Below are 23287 nucleotides of genomic sequence, written 5' to 3'. Positions count from 1 at the left end.
AAGCAGATGTACTATTACAGGTGATTGCAACACAGAAAAACTAGCAAACTGTATACATCAAAACCTCACTATTGCCTATACAAAAAAAACTAAGTAAATTCCAAAATTGCAGAACAATGTATGGCTGAGAGCACTTGAATCGCTAGATTCTTCAATTAATAAATTACCTAAATGCAACTGATCGCAGTGACTTACCTAAGAAATATATGAAGATGCAGATTAGAGAACATGAAATTCAATATTGATAAATTTGTCACGTAGTAGTGGGGTTGAAGAAAGCCGGAAACTTTGAATGACAAGAAATAGCGTTTTATTGGGCAAACCTGTGCCCTGAAAAACTGTCTACATTCAAAGAAATACTACAACGGCGAGCACCAAAGGAAGAGCCCAATGGCAGGACATGCTGAACATGTTCTAAACCTGTGAAACGATCAGCATTTCTTCATGCGTGTGTAATGGTTTTCTTCATCACCGCATCAGACTGTCATATGACACACCTGAAGCAACGCAGCGTCTTCTCGCTTGCCGCCAACCTCACAAAAAAAAAGCCTAGCCGAGAAAGATGTCACTACGGTTGTCCAAGCACCAAATTCTTAAAATTGTGCTGCTTTACATTCTGTGTTGAAGAGGTAACGCTCGCATTTGACGTCGTGTGCAGAAAAACAACAAGAAATCTCAGACTATTCAACTGCAGATTTTAAGTCTGGGACAGATGTCAGCAATACATTTATGTCGTAAAACATTTTTACAATAAACAGCTGCTCTTCCAGAAAAAAACATCAAGGTGCAGTGAAATAAGAAGTGAAACTTGCCAAATCACTTAAAGCACTGTGCAGCTGCTGTCTCGCATTTATTGACAAATGATACAGCTACGTGCATTCGCTCCAATCAAATTTAACGGTAACATGGAAATGACAATAATGTTGCCAAATCAAATCGCACTCAGGATTGCTCTTCGTAATACTGCTTTGAGTGGTCCATAAATAGCAGTCTATCGTTTCTGCAAAAGAAATGCATATATAAAGCATCATAGAGACAAACATAGAGATGAAGAAGCATGGCTTACTCCACGTATTTTACCGGAGCAAAGAAAATAAAACATGCGGGAGTTGAGAGTGAAATCTGAAATGCAAAGGTCTTCGTGCTATCTATCAATAAAATTATTCAATCAGAAAGATGCGAACACCAATAATTTCCTTGTGCGCATGCGAAAAGCACAAAACACTTTCTTAGAACGAAAAAATTATGAACGTCGTAGATGCTAGAACCAGTGCACTGTCAAAATGTTAAGATCTCTGTAAGGTTAGACACCAATTCTCCATTTACTTTTCGTCCGGCTTCTCACGAGTCAAATGAGCCTACATTACACGAGCTTAACTTACATTATTGCTCCACAGGGATGCATCATTGGTACAATAAAAAACTTGGCAAATGGTGAGGCGGATGCTTCACATGCGGTATAGATGGTGAAGGCAGACGAGATGAACTGAAAAAATGCTCCCCCCCCTCCGCAGTTTGCAAGGTTACATTTCAAGTATTTTTATTTTTAGGTAACCTTTTATTGCAAGAGAGTCATGTCCTGCCGAAGATCAGGCTAGGTAGCCTGGTATTTTTTGACCATGGACTAGGATTGTGAGACTTGCTCTAGATTGCCTACCCCCAAGAATGCTTTGTATTGACTTTCATTGTATGTTCTTTTCCTCTATACAGTTTGAGCACTTGACATAGTGTACTTGGGTCGACTTCTTCCAAGTAGTTTCGAAGCTTGCGAAGTACGAACCTGAGTTTACTGGCGCAGTCAACGAACATCGAAGCACCGCAGGGGTATTGGCACTGGCAAGAAAGGTGCCTACCACAGAGTGTTCAGCTTTGCGGCACTAGCGAAATGCTAAAGCTTCCGTCTCGTAAGTGGAAGGTACTACGAATCCTTGTACCGCCGCAAACGCACTAACTCTTCTTGATGGGTCGAGATGTGCCAGCATGCGGCGCATGGTTGTTTACTTGGGTTTTAATCTCAAAAGAGAGCCGAATAGAGATTTCTGAAGGTTTCTGGCTGCCCCTTCGCTCACCACAGCTTTGGTGAAACAGTCGAGCATCCACCGCTGCGGCGGGAAGCACAGGAGTGCTGCAATCGGCCACCTAGAATTAAATTAGGTACAGGTGTGTTCTAGGCCTGGTGTAGGGTAACTACGGGAGATTTAGGACTGTTGCAAAGACACCCACTTAAAGGCAAGTTTGAAATGTGAGGCCCCTTTACAAACTTTGATGGCAGCTACATCGAGCAGCGAGACCACACTGGGACTGTACATTACTGACCCAACAGCGAGATATATAAACACAGTCATCAGATATTAAGAGAGCAGTAGAGAGCCAAGTAGCGTCTGCACTTCGGAGAAAACCGTGGTGTCAAATATCTCGAACAATAAAGCGGTGGCACGCATTCTACAAGCGAAGGCAATCCAAAAGGTGTGGAGATCAGGCAACCGACAAGGCGAAGTTGGCTAGTGCAACAAAGTGCTCTCCGAAGCGGTTCTTTGTCGGTGTTACTGGTATTCAGCCTTTAAGTGACCGTGGAAGAAGTCAGGGTACCCTGAGCGCAAGAAGACATAGACAGGCAAAGTAATAGCCAGCATTATATATTTTAGGAACCTGGAAGAACTCTACAGCGCTAAGTGGGTCCCTTGGCCACGTTGCTGAAGAGTGTGGTAGCTTCGTGAACTCCTCTCTTTTAATCAAATCTGATTTAGGCATCTGAGTCCGGACAAGAACATGAGTGAGATGGCTAGCAGGGGGGATAGTGATGGTAGTGTCAGTTACAACGAGTGTAGTATACCCGCTTCTGAGAGAAAATGTGGACACCCAAATTAGCAGAAGAAAGTACTTGCAGCTTAAAGTAGAGTTTGCTCGACCTCAATTGCGCATCCTGGGTATAACGCGTTACATATAGGGCAACGCACAATCTCTGGGGATGTCCAGTAGGTCGCCAACATTATTTTGGCTTCTTACAAGCCCTCGTCAACAGTTTTCGTAAAGTGGCGAGCCTCTCATCGGATTTGCATGTATGGAGAGCTCGCTAGCAGCTTAACCAGTGTGTACTAGATGCAGATGGTTTCGTCAATTATCGTTAATCCCGTGGCTTGCTTATACACTCGGCTCATTGTGGAGCCTCAATCAGTTGTTTTCCTGGAGCCAGAGCTGTCGGCATCTGAATACGAAACACGGTTTTCTAATGCCAAATAAACAAAGCGAGACGTCAAAAACATTCCTGACACGTCTTCATAGCTACCAAAACTACTAAGAGGCACGTGAAATTAAGGACTTTGAGGCCCTCCTCGAGCTGATCCTAGCTGACCAATTGAAAGCTGTACTAGTACAAGAAGCATTTAAATATATTTCTTTGCGAGAGGAAGAGAAAGTGTTTGAACTGTAGAAAGGAGATACATTTTTCAGTCCTTCGAGTACGCCGCGGAGTAGGGGAGCGTACGCGGGTAAAATTAGCTCACGAAGCAGAAATTCCGCCACGGCTGTAGCGCAGCTATCCGACAGCGCTTGTGTCATTGCGTAACGCGTCGCGTAATCGGTAGCGACGGCAACTAATTTGTTTCCTCAAGCAGTCGCAGGAAATGTTCGGAGAAGGTCCCAACCGAGACGGAAGGGCACAGCTGGGCTCGAGATACCAGCTGGGCTCAAGATACGAGCTATTTCAGCATTCATCGAGCTAGCAGGCGCATTCAGCAGGAGCTGAATGCGGCCATATAGCGCTGCATCGCGCGTATTAGACCAAGCTAATAGAAGCGATGGCGCACGGGCTCATGTGTGTCAGTAATACCAAGATGGCCAGTGGTTGGGGCATTGTGAAGCTCACGAAGAACTCTGGGCCGGGCAGAACTCTGGGCAGTAAGCCTCATCGGAATGCGGCCACCATGGCCAGGATTCGATCCCGCGACCTCCTGCTTTACAGCCCCACACTATATCCACGGAGAAACCACGGTAGGTTGCTTGTTCGATAATTCTAAAATGTTTGTGTTCTAAACGCTTGCACGGGTGGTTTACGCATCTCGGCGGTCCCAATTTTTCAAAAGACGAATGCAGTGGACAAATACTTATCAAAAACTTGTTACTTACCTTTTAAATTCTACGATTATATTATGCGAGTACATTTACATACATAATATTGAAGAAACTCGCATTCGAAGATAGCTTCATTCTTTTTGACACTTCAAGAGCGTTTGTGTTCAGGCACATTCATGAGCAAGCTTCTAGCTTAGTACGCTAATTTCTCCCTCAAGTAGAGGAGTGTCAAGGCAAATAAATCTCTTCCTCTAATCGACAGTTGATTTTGTGAAGAAGGAGGGAAGCAGCTTTGTAATTTATTGCTATTCCAGTGCAGGAAGCAAAGATGTTCTCAGATCCAGTCGGCTTTCATGTTCACTTTCTACGCGGAGTATGGCATACACTATTGTAAATTGCCTTTATAGTTATCTTACCGTTCAGTGTTTGAACGTCAAATTTTGTTATTAATATTTCAGAAGACCAACGCCGTGGGTGTGTCCCATTTGACACATGGGTATTCGAATGCGCTTTTTCCTGAATCTACATAAGTAATACTCATCCGTCATAATTATGACATTTAAAACGCAACTAACATATTTTCTTTGCCTTACAATCTGTCAACTCCATTTATTTTTTGATGAAAAATTGTACAGCCCGAAATGCATAAACCACCTGTCCAAGTGGCATCGCGGCCGCTACTCTTGCAGTCCTGAAGGCTCTGTAAAGAATGAAGGCTCTGTAAAATAATCTTGACTGCTGCTTAAACAATAGGTGCTTACTTTCTGGTGATGGCTTTTTCCCTAAAATGATGCAGATGTCATTTGCGTACAAAATATCGTACTCTGGGTCAACATCCGCAGGTAAGCTTTGAGGATCTGCAAAGTTAAATTACTCGTTTCAACATATTGTCTTACCTAACCCACGACAATAAACACAGTGTTCAGTAAAACTCCCCAAGCGGAGCTCAGTTTGGCCCCTGTATAGTTTGCTAGCCTCGTCCAACATATAACATATGGGGAGTGTAGCACTGAGTAACGGCCATTTCTGGAGGCTTCAAGCATGTTCTCAATATTTGCACATACGCTCCCAGTGTAATACCGCAATCTAATTTTCATGTTTGTGTTATGGCCCTTACCATTGTTAGCCGTATGTTGCAAAACAAGTGATCCACTATGGGTAACATTCAGCCAAAATGCAATTGGTCTCGGCTAATTGCAGCCTTAGCAATAAGCTCTTGTGGAAGTGTCGCCCAGCATTATGCGTCTTGTGCAATCTGCGAAAAATGTTTCCTGCTACTCTGGCGTAACTACGTATGTCACCAAGGTAACAGTGCCGAAAACGGGTCACCCTATGAAAGATTACCATGTGACGTTGAGCTTATTCGGAACAGATACAGCCTTTGTTACGAAATGCTTGAACGATTCATGGAAAACATTATATGCTATTTCAGGCCATTTTTCTATGTGTGCCAAAGGCAGTGTATGTTTGACAAAGCTAACGCTTTAAGAAAGGGAGTGCACATTGTCGGTTTTGCATAACCAAGACTAAAGGTCTTTCGATTAGGTGCAGCCTGTGCGAAAAATTACATACTTAATAGTTCCTAAACGTAGTACTGTGCAAAATGTAACAAGCAGCACTTGATACCTTTTAGACTTGTTATATGTTAGATTTCGCAGCACAAATGCCGCGAAGTCTAACTTTACGAAAAGTAGGAGAAATTTATTGCAAATAAGTCTGCCAAGTTAAATGCATCGAAATAAACCATTGCCTTTGCTCAAAATCTCTTTACAAGCGCTGGAAAGTGTCATACTGCCGTTAACTGCCATGTTTTCCGGAGTGCTAAGACAGCTGCACAAGACGGCACCTTCAAATAAGCTGCACAGAGGGAAACTTGTCAGCCGAATTTTCCTGGCTCAATTAGACGAGTTTTCTATGGCAATTTACCCGCCGTTTGCAGCCTGTTATGAGTAATGTTCGGGCGAAGTAAATGCCTATGGATGAAATACTGAATTTGCAAAGTTCAAGTTTTCCTATTAGGTGCTTGAAAGCTCTACGTACGTCCAAGGTGTCAAATAGACGAGCTATATACGGGAAAAAATGATGTATGCACTTTATTTAAGAGGCAATTTGGTTGTGATTGTGCAATTTCGTACAAGAATGCTGCGTAATTTGCCATGAAATATTCTTAGCTGAGGAGATTGAAGTGCATGTTAAGGTAATTCCTGCACTTTCCTAAAATTGTCCCTTTCTTTTTCTCGCGTTTCCATCAAAATAAGAAGTGAAGTTCGAAGCTTTTTTAAATTATTTGATGTGTACTTATGAAGTGTCATCATTAGGGTGCCAAACGTGAACGATTTCTGGCATGGTAATGTGAGTATGATTCTAGGATTGCAAGAACAGGACGACAAGTTTCGCTTATATAATATCAACGGCATCATCATCAGAATAGTTTTATTTGCACGACAGCACCGAAGGCCTCTCCTAGAAATATAGAATAATTCATATCTCGCGCTAGCTGACCCCCAACGTGAGACCAAATTTCCTCTTTTCATTACCGCAACTAAATTTCTCCCGTCGTTTGCTGCAGCTCCCTCTTCTTTGCACCCATTGTGTAACTCAATTCAGGTCTTTCGATTATCTTCCCTGCACATTACATGTTCTGCCCAGCTCCCTTTTTTGCCTCTTATTGTCAGCCAAAATATCGCCTATGCCCGCTTGGTCACTGATCCACACTACTCTCTTACTGTATCTAAACGTACTTGCTGACACACCTTTAGCAAATTATTAAGTTTTCTCATCTTTCACTTCATGCAGGAGAAACACACGCGAACGGAGCATGGTTACTCATGTCAAAGATAGGGTTTTCATGGATTGATATCTTTGCGACGTGCTTCACCGTGCAGTTTGTCTTTGCGGGCGTCCCAGCTTCCCAGATACCCCTATAAGTTTTTCATCTATGCATTTCCAGTTCCATTGAGGTAAAATAACACTTTCATGAGCATGATCGGATATACGTGGTTGTAGTGACCCACATGCTCATAGTATTCCAACAAATACTCAACGTCAACGTAATCCATAGAGCAGAATACGTCGGTTGCAAAAGGACAGTCCTTCATGTCCTTCAATCTAACGTTGGCGCTGCGCTCGGTGAATCGTCCGCAATCATGGAAACACCGAAGTAACGACAAGTGTAGAGCTACGTGGTCGGGTTCCTGGTAGCCCCCAAACACCACCAAACTGATACGGCCATCACGCGTACGTAAAGCAAAAGTAGCTGAGTAATTGTGAAATATATACAAAGGTATGAAAGAACAAAACCATCCGCCAGGTCATGCTTCGCCTCTCCCGCACCCCGTATTCTTCGCAGTGAAAGCGCCGTTATCGCGTTTGTGCGCAAGCGCAGAGTAACAATATGTATGGTGAAAGAGTGCATCGTATGAGAAGTACGCCAGGAGTAGTGCTAGTAGGTTAGACCGATTTGATATTAGGTTGTTTTGGGCACTGTGTGAGCACGTATTGGGAGCCTACATTTGACTGCAAGAAGTTTACGAGTGTCTTAAGCTGCCTCTTATGTGACTTTAATAGCATTCAGTCATAGTCGTGAATAGAAAGCAAAGCACTCAAAATGACTAAGACAAAGTGTTCGAAAAAGATTGCGCTCTCACTGGTGTTGTTTATCTGGACGACGTGCCTTGCCACGGACAAATAAAGTAGATATTTCCTGAAACAGAAAATGAATTAGGAATGTCAAATTGCATGCCACAATTAGAACTTGCTCTCAAGAATAAAATAGATCGAACAAACAGAACCTACCAAATACATATGAGGTATTGCGATTGACAAGCTACGGTACTACAACAAAACACGAATGTTTAGACCATACGTTTGAAGTAAAAGCTATTGTGTTTCAAACAACGATCGTGCTTCATCGAGTGCTCCTCTCTGAATACTTGAAATGAGCAGAACTGTGCATGTCACGATATCTTAGAATTCCGGTCTTCGCTTATTATAAACGGTAATCTCCATACTGTGCTCTAAGTGTCATTCGATTTGACGCGGCTCGTGTTTTTATTGCCTACCCTCACCTTTCATTATGCGTACGGGATATTCTGTGAAGGCTTTCCGTATAACTACAGGTGATGCCATGTAGGTGGACGTAAAAGACCAGGTAATTTGAGCTGGAAGAAGGTTAAGTGTGAAGCTTGACGAGGGTAGAATGGTGATGACAGGTATCTGCACAGAAAATTGGCCGATATCATTCACAGAGGAAACAAGTATTACAGCGGCTTTCATAGGTGTTTCTCAATTATTCTGTTCCTGCATAGCGACTATTAGGAAGTAGAGACCACACAGCAAATTTTGACGCATTTTCAGTGGAACTGACATGCCAAACATAAATTTGTATCATCCGATCATAAACAAGCCACGCACGACAACGGCATGAAGACTACATGCCGGCAATGCAATAACGACGACTTCCTGACGACGACCGCAGGACGATCATGGATCGAAGACACTGGAATCACAACGGCCAAATTAGGACAATAGAAAGACTGAAATAGCACGACCAAGACGCAATAAATGATTAGAAGAGGAGGACAGAATGACGGTGACAATATGACGACGACGGCATAATGACCATGCGATTACGAAACGAGGGATTTACAAAGGTAGGAAAATGACAGCGTGAAGATGACGGCGTAACGCTACACGATGTCCGGCTAGAATGAAACGAATCATGCCGACGATAGCATGACCATGGTGGAGTGACTTTGAGATTATAAAATTGCAATGGCTAGGATAACATGATGGCGACGGGTTGGTGATTCTCTAATGGTTGCAGTGGTATCATTACCAGGGCATGCTGACATAGGTATGACGATGGTGGATTAACGATGACTGCATGCGCACGATGGCGCGTCCACAATGCAATGAAGAATGTCCACTGTCAACGAAGACGTGGCAACGTAGAGACGGTGATGAAGGGAATGCCAACGACGACGTTGGGCGTCTTCCTGTTGGAGCTAATGTCCGTCTTTACGTTAGTCGCCTGCCACTGTAGGTCATCTAGATTTGCCTGTATTCACATGCATATTGCCATGTTGTTTGTGTATTTGCACTATATCCGGTGTCTTGTAATTGCGCAAGGGAGTAGCCAGGAGTCAGCAAGGACGAAAATGGTACAAGTACGATGTCTTGAAGAGAAATGCTATAACGAGTACTGTGTCCTGACGACACGATCACACCAATGGGATGGCGTCTCGGGAATGATGACGATGGCGCCACTACAATGGCATAACCGCAATCAGATGATATCGCTGGAACCACTACGACAGAATGACGACGATGGAAAGACCACCAGTAAATTTAGGATTTGTGTCCTGTGTATGACCTATTCACCAGGACAGCTGCAGTAGAGGGAATCGAAGAAAGAAGCAAAAAAACAAAGCTCCCATTTAAAACCTAGGATCCGACAAGAAGAATATCAGGGAAACACTCATGGTAAAGATGTATCCTAAGAAGCCAACACACACTGACACCAAAAACAACATAGGTGAAATTGCTTGTGCTTAATAAATGAAATAAAGAAAAAATAAATTGATTGAAATGAAAGCGGATGAAAAAACAACTTCCCGCAGGTGCGGAACGATCCCACAAGCTTCGCATTTCGCGTGCGATGCTCTACCAATAATTCAGCTACCACGGCGCCGGTTTTCCCATACACTTTCTTGGGTACTTATATTTTCCTAGCAGAACCCTGGGAGTGTTAGCCAGCGCCACCACTCAAAGACCTTGGCGGCGGACGGAACGTCCTTTCTGCCGTAGATGTCACGAGAACGTGATCTTTTTGGGTGAAGGTAAATAGTCAATAAACCCACACATGCTATCCTAAGGCATCTCGTTTATGCAATAAACGAGAAGAAAGGGGGTTAACGGAGGGGCCCAATATTTATTAGTCATATCACAAGAAGCAAACAAACACTGACACCAAGGACAACATAGGGGGAGTTACTTGTGCTTAATAAATGGAGTAAAGAAACAATAAATTAATGGAAATGAAAGTGGGTGAAAAAGACAACTTGCCACAACCTTCGCATTTCGCGAAGGTTGTGTGGGTCTAGCATATGTGGCTTTATTGACCAATTGCCTTCACACAAAAAGATCACGTTCTCGTGACGCCTGTGGCGGAAAGGACGTTCCACGTCCGCCAGCAAGGTCTGTGAGTGGTGGCGCTGGCTAACACTCCCAGGGTTCTGCTAGGAAAATATAACAACAGAGAGATAATTGAAAGAAGGCAGAGAGGTCGGCCTGAGCTAAGGTGCTCTAGCCTGCTACTCTGCACAGGGGGAGGAGGAACGGGGACATAATGGTGTGATGAGGGATGATGATGACATAGCAAGAGGGATGCGCAAAGATGAAAGCAAGTTCAACACTCTGATGATAAACATTCACAAATGTCATCCATGAAGCCACAATCAGGTTTCGCCTCAAGTCTGTAGTCACAGATTTGAACCTAAAAATAGAGGCGTTAGGACGAAGCTGGTGTGGGCCTCCCCTGCGTGAACAGCACAAGCGCCAAACAAAATCTTTATAGCATATAAAGAGCTGCGATAAGCGGCTCTAGCACGGCGAGCACTTGTAGGGCACTTTTAGCGGCCGGAGTCTCGAGACCACCGACAATCACGCGCATTGATTTTACTTGGTGCTTCAGCATTTTTTGTACACTCTCCTTCTCATTGTGTTCATCTCCTTGCTTGCCCGTAGTGTCACCGGTTTCATTGGCCCTATAATTCTTGGCTTCATGGCGCAGAGGATCGCTAGTGCCCGCTGGCATGGCCGTGGGCCTAGAGGGCAGCAAAGGCCATTCCGTGTCTGTATCAGCCGGTGGAGGTGAATGTTTGCCGCGTGCTCTCGTCGACATTGAATTATCAGTAGACGCCGTTACCGTCCTCGATGCACGCGCAGGCAGAGGTGGTCGTGGTACCTGTGCCACGCTAGGTAGTTCTCCTGAAATGGTTTTGTGATGCTTCTGTCGCGAGCGTTGGTCACTCTGGCGAACAGATTGAGCAGCCTCTTTACGTGAAGAGTGGTCTGTTGCCATTTTTCGAAGAATACGAACCTCCTGTTTCATCTTCGGGCATTCCTTCGAAGTCGCTTCGTGAGAGCCAGTACAGTTGGGACATTTAAATGAGGACGCCTCACAGTCGGTGGTATCATGCTCTCCGCCGCAACGCGAGCAGGTGGCTTTGCTTCTACAAACAGCGCTCACGTGTCCTATCTTGTGACATTTCCGGCACTGAATAGGCCTCGGAACGAATGGTCGTACTCGGTGTATAACGTAGCCCACTTTGACAGACGCTGGTAATGTCGAAGAAGCAAACGTTAACTTGATACATCGGGAGTGCCCCAAGCGGTGAATCTCAATAATGCGCACCGATGACCTCAAAAGACTCTTGAGGTCCGCATGCTTGATTTCAAGCTCCACGTCGGAAATCACTTCAGTTGTTGTCTCCTTCCCGTAAGTAATAAAGGAGCGGACGGGGATTGCGCTTAACTGTGGAATGGTCTTTAACTTCTCAAGTATAAGTAATATAAGTATAAGTATAATATAAATATAAGTACCCAAGAAAGTGGATGGAGAAACGGCGCCGCGGTAGCTTAATTGGTAGAGCATCACACGCGAAATGCGAAGGTTGTGGGATCGTTCCCCACCTGCGGCAAGTTGTTTGTTCAACCACTTTTATTTCCATTAATTTATCATTTCTTTATTTAATTTATTAGGCACAAGTAATTTCCCCTATGTTGTCCTTGGTGTCAGTGTTTGTTGGCTTCTTATGATATGACTAATAAAAATCAGGCCCCTCTGTTAACCCCCTTTCTTCTCGTTCATGGTAAAGATGGTTACCCGAGAATCATCCAGATCTACCCAGCCATTGCAATAGCTTGGTTTAACTTTCGAAGCGCTTTGGCTGTTCGTGGCACAGTGATGACCTAAGGTTGACAAAGTGGTGCCAATGTCGACAGTGTCGTTTAGACAGATGCAACGCTTCCCCAAATTACGCATGCAATAAACAATATTATCACTAGTATCCAACAAGACTGGAATTATTGATCCCACATTATCATGAGTGGCCGACATAGTTTAATAAGCTAATACTTGTGGGATTTTAATGGTACATGTAAAGATGCATTTCTTGAATGGCTTCTTAAGACTGAACAACAATTTAAAAAATCTTATGAACTAAAGCGCGAAGAAAGCTCGTACTACTAAGCTTCTTGATTGCTATACGCAGGACCGAAGAATGAATATTGCCACAGGACTGCGAGCAATGTGAGTAAGACGACATTGGTCGTCATGTGTAAGAAATCGACGATTGAAAAAAAAAACGCAGGGCGCTTCCACTCTGTGAAGAAGGACGACCAGCGAAGTTGCGTATGTGGGCCCCTTAATAGCGAACTGCACGTCCGCCGCGGGTCGGCCCTGCATTTCACAATTTTCAGGATCGGGCCACACGTAGGGATTGCTTAACTCCGGCTTCACCTCCGCTGCGGTTTGCCCTGGCATTTCATTTGCTTCGGGATCAGCCCCCGTATGGGGAGTGCTTAACTCCTGCTTTACCTCCGGCGCGGCTCCGCCTGGTTGCATTATCTTCGGAATCGGCCCACGTATGAAAAATTGTTTGCCTATGCGCGAGTGCGATCCACCAGATTTTAGCCATATCCAGCACCGCTATGAAAAGTGCAGCAGATGCAACTTGCTTTGTTGGAATCTTTATACAGAGTAACTTGAGGTGCAGTGTTTGTGCGCACCTTCTCATCTGGCTCTAGGTTGCCACGAACGAGGAGCTCTGGAATTCAATGCACACATAAACGCAACCGATGTTATAGCGGCTGCAAGAGAATCCTGCGTGTTGATCCATTTGTTTCGGGTACCCGACCTTCACTTCGAGGCGCAGATGCGACCATCGCCCTAAAGCCCCTTGATCAAGGAAAGTTACATGCACGTGGTTGTCAGGAGGCGAAAAGCGTGCGGATCCTGAGGACACTTCCTCCGCCACCCTCTCTCACCTCTCGTCGCGGGCTACTCACCGTCTCCAACCCGACGAAGGACCCAAATGGGCAAAGCGTCTTTTTCCCTCTTCTTCCACTGTAGCGGTCGAAGTGGTGTGAACCATCGCTCCTTGATGGCGCCTCCGCCCTGCAGCCATGTTTGAGCCAGTCGGCCTGAACGCACGAGCTGCAGCAGCCACGGTTCGCGATAGAGGCGCAGGGGGTGCGCAAATATGCTTCTCTTTAAAGTTCTTCCCGCCTGCTTCGCTCTGTTGCAACTCGCTGGAGCGCTTGCAAATATATTTTCATTAATGTCTCTGCCGGGGGCATTTGGCGAAGGAGCTTGCTTACACTCCTCAGCGCACATGCGCTGGCCAGCAACACTATGTGAAGAGACGAGGATCCTTCTACAACACCGGCAACCGCACTATCCCTCCGCACCCCCCACCCCCGGCCCTTGCGACCCTGGCTCTCATGGAACCGACGAATGCTACGATGTCGATGAAACTGTGAAACTGTGCATGAGTGCTTTTCTATGGCTTTCCTACTCTTGTGCTTTGGCGACATACAAACTAGCCCCGCCCCCACCACTCGATCCGAATCCCTGTTAGAAATTGAATCACTCCCTGAAGACCCTGCAGAACAGATAACCGTAATTTTTCAACTGTTCAAAGATGTTCACTCCCGCTCATTACAAAGTTCGACGGCACAAAATGAGCTGACCGCAGACATTAAATCCATTAAGGCTGGGCAGAAGAGTTCTAACTAACGTTCAGAAGCGTTTGGATGAACTAGAAGATAAAGGGAAAGTTCTTGATGCCTTCTGTCATGAGTTTGCAGGCATGCAAGAATGTATTGAAAGCTTAACTTCACAAAATAAATTGTTACGAAAGCGCCTAGATGATATGGAGGACAGGTCACGCCGCGATAATTTGATTTTTCATGGACTAACAGATTCATCTGAAACTTGGCAACAAACTGAAAGCACACTGACCAAAGCACTAACGAAGGTTCTCGACTCGCTACCAAACGACCCATTTCAGCGTGTTCGTCGTTTAGGGATATTTTCCGCTAATAAATGTAGACCCATCATTGCCAAGTTAACCAACTACAAAATAAAAGAGTTAATCCTATCACATCGCAACGATTTCAAGGAACGCAAAATTTCAATAAGCGAAGATTTTTCACCCGCCACTCGAACTGCGAGACGGAAACATACCGAATTTGGAATTGGCCATCCGGGATCACCCATATTTCGCCTTCGCTACAATAAGCTATACATACGCGGCAAATGCTTCATGTACAATCCATGTAACGACACAATCGATGAAATCGAGCAGCCATCCGAACACGCGCCCCAAGGAACAAGTGCTTCGTCACATGGGGCGTCCTAGGGGCGCGAGAGGGGCAGTGGTTATTCATCACCATCTGATGTTACGATTCTGTATACTAACATCAGAGGTATCTTGAATAAGAAAACTTCTCTTTCTCTTTCATCGGCAATCGACACCTGTTCTGCGCATATCATCGCAGTTACTGAAGCTTCGCTATCATCTCAAATTCACGATAACGAACTCTTTCACAACGCACACCGCTTCGCAGCATATCGCAATGACCGAACTAATCAATGGGGAGGCGGCGTACTCCTTGCTATTTCGAAAGACATACCGTCATCATGCACCTACACTAATAGCGTCCTGGAAACTGTCTGGGCATCAGTTACTCTTGACCATCAGAAAATAATATTCGGCGTACGCTATCGTCCTCCTTCTTCTCTACGATCGTTTATTAAAGACCTTCATGACGAACTTAACACAATACACACCCGATTTCCATCGGCTTCCTTGTTTTTACTAGGTGATTTTAACTTTCCAAATATTTCTGGGGTTACCCAGCCTCCCACCCTATCTCAATTTTCGTCCGATGCCAGCGATTTTCTTGATTTATGCTCTGTTTTTTCACTTACCCAATTAGTCACTAACGCTACCAGAATCTCTGTCAACACAGCCAACACTTTATATTTGATCCTAACCAATTGAGCCGACTTTGCTTCAGCCATCACCTATTTACCTAACATCATCATTTTCGCATTGTTTCAACCTTAACACTGCCTGTCCTAAACCTGCAAGAAAGAAAAAGACCACACTAGATTATATTATGGCAGGCTTCGATGCCATTAACAATAAATTATCAGTTTTTATTCAAAACTTCTTCAGAAACTTTAACGAACGCTCTGTGCAAACTAACTGGGATATGTTCACGGACAAAGTTCACGAACTAACAAAAAGATATGTTCCAAGACGCACCATCACTTCTAATCCTCAAGCCCCATGGCATACTGCCCATATAAAACGCCTATCTAACAGAAAAAAGCGCCAATATCGTACAGCCAGGCTATCACAGACTAACGCACATTGGGACGCATACAAGGCTGCCGCTGATGCGTATATAACTGCGCTTAAGCAAGCAAACGATAACTTCCTCTCTAACACTTTACATTGATGCTATCTACCAGCATTAAAAAATTTTGGCGCGTCATCAACCCGCATACCGAAGAATCTATTAACTTAACTGACGCGTCAGGTGACCGTATTCCGGCTGATTTATGCGCATTAGAACTTAACGAAACCTTTGTTCTGAACTTCTCGCGCACATCAAACACCAAACATCCCGTTCCACTCCGGTATAATTTCCCAACTATGTCTCAAATTTTCATCGATTCATCTAGCGTTGCTAAACTTATTGATGCCCTAAAATTTCATTCATCGCCCGGTTTTGACTGCATTCATGCTAAATCTTTAAAAAATACAATTGTCTACAGTCCCTAATACTAACAAAGATATTTCACCAGACTCCCGATAGTTCCACTCTGCCAACACAATGGAAAGTCGGGAAGGTGGTTCCATTATTCAAGTCAGGAAATAGAACATCCCCTATAAATTAACGCCCCATCTCGCTCACTAGTACTTGTTGCAAGCTATTAGAACATGTAATGTTCACTAACCTTGTGAACTTTTTCGAGTCGAAATCATTTTTTACGCCCACACAGCATGGCGTTCGTAGGTCATTTTCTTGCGAAACACAACTTTCCAGCTTCACTATCAAACTTCACCATATTGACACGTGTACTTCTTTATCTTTATCGGGCGACCACTTCACGCCGCCTAACAAATGTTATCGCACAGCGCAGGACGCGCCTGCATGTAAAAGAAGTTTCTGGAATGTTATCGATGGTTCCGTCTACTGTCTTTCACCGCAACTTGTGTTATCTGACTGCATGTGTGCGCGACGTGAATAATGTGGAACCTTATGGAAAGCACGCGGGTCCCAGCGATTGCTCTGGAACATTCGACGACAGATGTATAAACGCCGATGCGCTTGACCCGCTCATCAGATTGTCGACGACCGCCGATCGTGTTCGCCGCTACCATCCTTCTTTGAGTGTAGCCTGTTTTTGAGGGCACAAGTTCGCCCAATAAAACGCTCGTTTCGTTAATCACAGTTTTGCTGCCTTCTCAACCGTCACTACCACGTGACAATATTTTAGATCGCGCATCAAAAGCTGACTGCATTTTCCTAGACTACTCGAAAGCATTCGACAAGGTATGTCACCGCTTATTATTTTTAAAGCTAACCCAACTGAGTATCCACTACAATGTTCTGAAATGGATTGAATACTTTCTTTTTAACCGATCGCAGTTCGTTTACGCTAATAATTTTAACTCACCTTTCAGCGAAGTTTACTCAGGCGTGCCACAAGGGCCATTACTTGGACCCCTTTTATTTCTTATTTACATCAATGATCTCTCTTCCATTGTATCACCTAACATTCTTTTGTTTGCTGATGACTGCGATGTTTTCCGCGAAATAAAATCCCCCAACGATGCTAGCAGCCTTCAGCGTGACCTCTCTAACATTTCTCTTTGGAGTAATGAATGGCTTATGGAACTTAATACTAATAAGTACAAAATTATGCGAATATCAAGAAGTGCCCACTCTCCGCCTGTATACTACCTAAATAACGTTGCGTTAGAAGCGGTTACTTCATATAAATACCTGGGTGTTCATATTTCTGCTGACCTTAACTGGACGCGCCATATTGAATACATTACTAACAAAGCTAACCGCATGTTGGGCTACGTGCGCCGTAACTTTTCCAAAACTCCATCTTCTTTGAAATTACTGCTTTATAAAACACTAATACTAATAATAATAATATTTGGGGTTTTACGTGCCAAAACCACTTTCTGATTATGAGGCACGCCGTAGTGGAGGACTCCGGAAATTTTGACCACCCGGGGTTCTTTAACGTGCACCTAAATCTAAGCACACGGGTGTTTTCGCATTTCGCCCCCATCGAAATGCGGCCGCCGTGGCCGGGATTCGATCACGCGACCTCGTGCACAGCAGCCCAACACCATAGCCACTGAGCAACCGCGGCGGGTAAAACACTAATACGTTCTCATTTGGAATATGCCTCCGCGATATGGGATCCGCATCATGAAAAACTGATAACTTTACTTGAGCTCGTTCAAAATAACGCTGCTCGTTTTATCCTGTCCAACATTAACCGTACCGCAAGTGTAACAAGCATGAAAGCTAATCTTTCTTTACCTCATCTAGCATCCCGCCGGCAGACAATTCGTTTGAGCCTTTTTCATAAACTATAGCATCACCCCATGATACGCGATTCCCTCGTTTCGTCCCCCAGATACGTGTCAAATCGCATTGAAAATCGTCACAAAGTTGGCATTGAAACATGTGACACTAAAACTGCATTTCAGTCTTTCTTGCCTCGCACATCACGCGAATGGAACCGCCTTCCCGTAGATATCGTTGACATAATTGATAACCAGCACTTTCGTTCAGCACTAGCTAACATTGTATAACAGGAGGATGATAATACTTGTTCTGTAATATGCATTGTACTTATTTATGTATTTCTGTTTTGTAACCACTCCCCTCTTTAATGCCTTTGGCCCTGAGGGTTCAATAAATGAAAAATCAATGAAGAGTGCTTGGAAATTACGAGCATGCCTTAACGAAACATTTGTGGAGCCCAACAGTGACGCTCGCCAGCATCGGTTTCCGTCTGAGTGCCAAAGCGTGTAAGATGTTATTTATGGAAGCATCGCCACCTATTAGGCAAAGGAATTGGCCGTCAACGCGGCAGTTTAAAAAGTTTCTCCTGGAGCCCTCAAACTCCTGCAGAGTAGTGTGTGTTTTAAAAAAATTAAATTATGGGGTTTTACGTGCGAAAACCACTTTCTGATTATGAGGCACGCCGTAGTGGAGGACTCCGGAAATTTTGACCACCTGGGGTTCTTTAACGTGCACCTAAATCTACGTACACGGGTGTTTTCGCATTTCGCCCCCATCGAAATGCGGCCGCCGCGGCCGGGATTCGATCCCGCGACCTCGTGCTCAGCAGCCTAATACCATAGCCACTGAGCAACCACGCCGGGTGGTAGTGTGTGTCGTATTTCCTTGACGTTATCGGCCTTTGCCGCCCAGGTGATAGCAATGTGACCGAGGCGGAGAAACTGAGCCAGGTCTGGAAAGGCGAGATAGGTCCCTGACCAGGCGAATACCAGACCAGACGCAATACATGTGAGACTTATAAAAACAATATTGATATTTTAGGTACCCATTTGTTGCATCTTTTTAATATTTCCCTAAGTGGAGTGTATCCTCATGAGCTCAAAGCCGCCAAGGTCACGCCTGCGTTTAAAGGTGGTGAGCGGTCCATTCTACAAAATTACACGCCAATTTCTGTATTAAGTGTAATTAATACAATACTCTAAAATGTGCTCTGCAAGCGAATACAGAGCTTTTTAACTAAGTACAATGTCCTCTGTCTAAATCAGCGCGGTTTCCGACCCCATATATCCACTTCCTCGGCAGTTGTGGTCCTTACAAGACTGATAAACACGGCATTACATAGCAACAAACTGGCCGTACTTGTTTACTTATACATATTAAAAGCCTTTCACACGGCTGACCATTCGAGATTACAACAGAAAATAGAGACTTATGGTTTAAGGGGAAAATTTTATGATTTAATTAACAGCTACTTCTCTGCGTTGTTACCAGTGACTATATATCTGCTCCTCAACAAATTACACTTGGCGTGCCGCAGCCCTCTGTACTCGGGCCCCTCCTTTTTTCTATATACAAAAATGACTTTCCATTGTTTCTGAACTATTCTGAAGCTTTTATACACTCTGATGACATTGCGCTGTTTTTTACGGGAGATACATTACAGGACCTGGAGGACAAAGTTATCGAGGAACTCAGTAAAATTTCGCAGTGGTTCGTACGTAAACAATCGGCTCACACTTAACACCGATAAAACAAAGTATACTTTACTTCACTCAAGGAAAAAGAATATTAGCTGTTATAATTTATTTTTAACATTAAACGGTACGTATTTGCTTAATGTCTCCCACACCAAGTACTTGGGTGTAGTCTTCGAATCGGACATGCATTGGAAGCAACAAATTAAAAATATTTGCTCTAAATTAGTTTATGGCGATCATATTTTATTAAGGCCAAGGGAATGTTTTCGTGCACCGATTTTACCCATATTTTATACTTCGTGTTTGTCCATACGGACTTATGTTACTGCCTAGAGACATGGGGCGGTACCTTTAAAACGTATTTAGAATCAATTTTACGATTGCAGAAACGTGCTGTTCATACCCAAACCTTCGCAAGGACAACCGACCCTAGTCAACCACTCTTTCAAGAACTACAAATATTACCGGTATCAGTTGCATACAAACTAAAGATAGCTCAAATAATAAGCACAATAATAAGAACTACTGATCCAATTCCTCTTACACTGTTTAGATCGCCGCTGAGAAAAAGGGAAGCCGGCACTAATAATAGATTTAACCTACCGCTTTGTCATAACAGTTACGGTGAAAGGCTATTAGAGTACAATGGTGCTCAGATATGGAAAGAGATTCCCGATGACACCAAACTCAAACATAATTTTTCGGCCTTGTTGAAAAACATTTTTTTTGTCTGTTCAGAACTGTGGGACTAAATACCTTTCTGTTTGGTTTTGTATACTTATGAACCTATTTTTTTGTTTTTCAGAATACGTATGCGCCTTACATATTTGCAATAGCGCTATTTTAGTATCTCACGTCTTTTTCTACATGTAGTTTGAATGTCTGCCATTTCTTTAGTGAATACCTTGTATTTGGACCTTTCACTAGCCGAGCTGGCTATGGGTCCAATCATGTTTTGTTGTATTAGTTTCATAAAATAAAATGATGATAATGATGAAAAAAATTTAAAGTTTTGCTTTTACCTTGCAGATGTTACATGCTTCCAGGGAATGGTCTAGCCCAAGGATTCTTCAAGTTAGTTCGTTATTACGAGAGCTTAAAATATTTCAAGTGTCGCGAACAGGTAAGTTAAGAAGGCGAGCATCACCGCCAAGATGAACGGCGTCTCCATTTGCCCCATCTAGCCTCTGCAAGCAAAATTCTTTCCCTGCGTTCTTCCGAACCGAAGCTGGATGATCGCGTGACGAATACATCATGGGGCCCCGCCTCCATTTTGTTTCCTGGCGTTCTTGCTGATTAGAAAACTTTTGGTGACCGTACAGTGCGCGAGTTGTTGCGTTTGTCTCGATCTGCACAGCGGATGATATAGCATGCTTTGTAAGAGAACAACTGATTAGCGGTATATTTCAGTACCACAAGCAGGAGCCCTGAGGCAAGCGTAAGACGATGAAAGAGAATGATCGTGGCGACATAGCAGTATAGAAAATAACGTATTTCTGTTCTCCGCGTGCGCGTCTGCGCGGCTTGAGAACAAGTAGGCGAAACGGAAGCACATGTGCTACGGTACGAAGTAAAGAAAAACATGCAGAGAATCTAAAAAAGAAGCATTATCGCGAAAATTTGCCTCGTGAACTGGTAACAACCCTAAGTTTTGTAGTGAGCTTGTTTTTCAGAATTCCCTATTCTCAGATGTGGAGTATGGACCGATTTATGCACACAAAGCAACTTTGTCATGCCAGACAGTTTAGCAGCCTCAAAAATAAAAAAAAAGCATGACGCTCACTTTCAGCCTAATACGAGGCATGAATTTTTGTGAAACATCAGGAAGAGCTTGGGTACAAAGGTGACTAGGTATGCAAGCGGCATTGCTGACATTCACATTCCTAAGCATAGGCTTCTTTATGTCAGACATTTTCTGCAAAACTTTATGATTCTAGAGAAATTTTTTTTATTTGAACTGTTAAATTATCATCAAAAACTTTCTTATTCCCTCGAAAACCACTGAACTGCAACGGTTTATTTTTCAACAATAAAAGATTTTTTTATACCGCTTAACAATGTTCTTGTTCAGATTTATCCTGCACGCTGTAGATAATGGAATTATTTCTGACTTTCATTGGAGCTCAGCAACGACCGACATATAGACGCGACTTTTTCTACAGTTAGAAAATGCATCTGACGTGACACGACAAGATTTTTTGTTGCTTAGACAATAGTACTGTCTCAAGGGCAACCGTTCTGTGCGTTAAGCTGCAGCGTGTTTCGCAATAGGTGATTCAGGATTCACGAACCTTCTTTCGTTAAGGCGACGTAAGTGGCATACTTTCAACACAGAATTGTTTCGCATCAAATCATTTCCTAAAGAAGGCTGAGACCTAGAAGACGTTCCCTTTGGGACTTGATTGCAGTGGCTCAGGATTCAATTAAGGTTAGAGGAAGACCCGGAAGTTAGTATTCGCTAGCGCTATCTGTAACAAATATTTAGCTAACATTAGACAATTTTTGTACACTCACTTTTTCTTCCATTGTGTGAGCTGAAATACGAAAAAGGCATATATTATTATTAATTACCCCTGAATATTCCTTGTGGGAATATACATGAGCGGGTAGGGGGTGACCAAAGTGGAATGATAGTTACGTTGTACATAGTTATAAAAGCACATGCAAAGCAGACACATTTAGAAGAAGCCAGGAAGAGCTGATCGATTCCGGAAGTTACGCGCCAGTACTTTATAACAAGCGAAATACAGGGTTACAGGTAAGTGACACAACAGAATAAAGCATACTCCCCTAGAGATTTTGCTTAGGGTACCAATAGAAACGAATGATTCTTGAACCTTATCAACCAATAGCGGCTGCGGCAGCAATACTCATCACACGAAGAGGTTACCGTCAAAGAAAACTGTATACGAATTAGAATTATGGGAGAAATTGGGAAGGATACTTCACGCTTCTTTCTCGCTTTACTGAACTAGCATGATCAGAACCCATTCGCAAAGATAGGGAACATTGTTATTACATTTACTCCTTTACGGGCCAACAGTTATTGCATATGTAGTGGGTTGTTTCACGGCAAATAATTAACGTTGTTGTGATGATTACCAATAAAGCTGAAAGAATTCCGCACGTTTGCTCGTACTGAAACCTCGTTCTGCATGTTTTTTTGTGGTGCGAAGAATTTTGAAGCATGCTGGCGACAATTTATTATTCTGATTCAACTCAGCTACAGGATACAAAACAAGTTTCTTTTTTCCGAATGGATGTTGTATGAGCTAGTCATTTAGATTTTAGGTATGACAATTAGATGAAGTGACGTGATTAGCTTAAGAATCATTTTCCACACATTTGAACATTTCGAGTGCTTTTGGCCCAGCTAAAGCAAATTTCAGTTTCAAGAGTTTTTTTTCGCGCAACTCCAATAAATCCCAAGGTGCTAAAAAATTAATAGATGCAGGGCCAACGAAATGCTCTTGAAAATAGTTTAGGTGGGGAAGACCTCACAGATCACCTGGAAAAATTCCAAATTTCAGTCTTTTTCGCAAGAAGCTCGGAAGTTAAAGTCGAATAACCTAGTTAGGTGCTCGGAAAAAATTATTTTTAATACATCATTACGCAAGCCTGACATCGCAGATCACCAGCCACTTATAATAAACTTGAAGTTAAATATGTTACTCATGCCGCTGCTACCAGCCGCATTCATCGCGCAGTTGCTTTTCTAGCTACCCCTAGAGTATTATGTACAGAGGAGGAGCTAACATTCTCCATGCCGACGGCTTCTCACAACTGCTGCAGCCGCACACAATGCAAGAAATTAAGTTTATTTTTACTTATCCACAGTAAATGGAATGCCACAACCTGCTAAACTTAGAGAACGTGAAGCGACA

At 43.6% G+C, this 23287-nt stretch overlaps 1 long non-coding RNA gene across 1 annotated transcript; it reads right to left on the bottom strand.

The window, feature by feature from the left end:
- Positions 1 to 695: 695 nt before the first annotated feature.
- Positions 696 to 21938, bottom strand: LOC129380687 (uncharacterized). Its single transcript, XR_011890379.1, has 4 exons — positions 21918 to 21938; positions 7719 to 7774; positions 4833 to 4928; positions 696 to 1000 (listed from the first exon to the last, which is right to left on the bottom strand). It is a non-coding gene; the product is annotated as an uncharacterized lncRNA (long non-coding RNA).
- Between the last annotated feature and the right edge of the window lie 1349 nt (positions 21939 to 23287).

Source organism: Dermacentor andersoni, chromosome 10 (genome assembly GCF_023375885.2).
Source record: "Dermacentor andersoni chromosome 10, qqDerAnde1_hic_scaffold, whole genome shotgun sequence".
NCBI lineage: Eukaryota > Metazoa > Arthropoda > Arachnida > Ixodida > Ixodidae > Dermacentor > Dermacentor andersoni.
This window is presented reverse-complemented; position numbering and strand designations above follow the sequence as displayed.